Source organism: Chaetura pelagica, unplaced genomic scaffold, assembly GCF_000747805.2.
Source record: "Chaetura pelagica isolate M959 unplaced genomic scaffold, ChaPel_1.0 scaffold112, whole genome shotgun sequence".
Classification (NCBI taxonomy): Eukaryota; Metazoa; Chordata; class Aves; order Apodiformes; family Apodidae; genus Chaetura; species Chaetura pelagica.
Window position 1 is genome coordinate 2,478,618 of NW_009952798.1, and position 576 is coordinate 2,479,193.

Here is a 576-nt window from a genome sequence, read left to right on the forward strand (position 1 = left end):
CATCTTAGAGCCTTCTACCACAAGGCACTTAACTAACATAAAAGTTTTATTTTTTTCTCAACTCAGAGAAAAACCTAACCCGTTCCTTCAAAAAAAAAAATCAGCACCATGTAAAAATACAAAACACATCTCATACAGAATCGCTGCGATGGGTTAAGAGTGTCCCTGTCCTGGTTTCTCTGCATTCTTTGCAACAGCAAAGGGCGCCTGCAAGCAGAATTCCTGAGCCCAGGAAACAAAGCCTCCCGCGGTGCTGCCCGCTCAGGTCAGGCACAGAGCGCCGAACGCCGCTGCAGTCCCTCACTAAAGAGGTATCTTCTTTAAAACTTACATTTTCAAGCAGACAAACTGCAGCAGGATTCCCGGAAAACGGCCGGTTTGTAAACGCATCAACCGTAAAAATGGGAATGTGCATGGTCGCTCTGGCCTGCTCAGCCTCCAGCCGTTTCCTGCCAGGCCCTTTCTACACCGTTTCGCCCCCAAGTGCGACCAGAACTCCCAGTTAATGATTCCCGAGCGGCAGGAGGAGCTCGCGGGGCCCTATCCCGTCACTTCCCGGCACGGTCACCGGCTCCT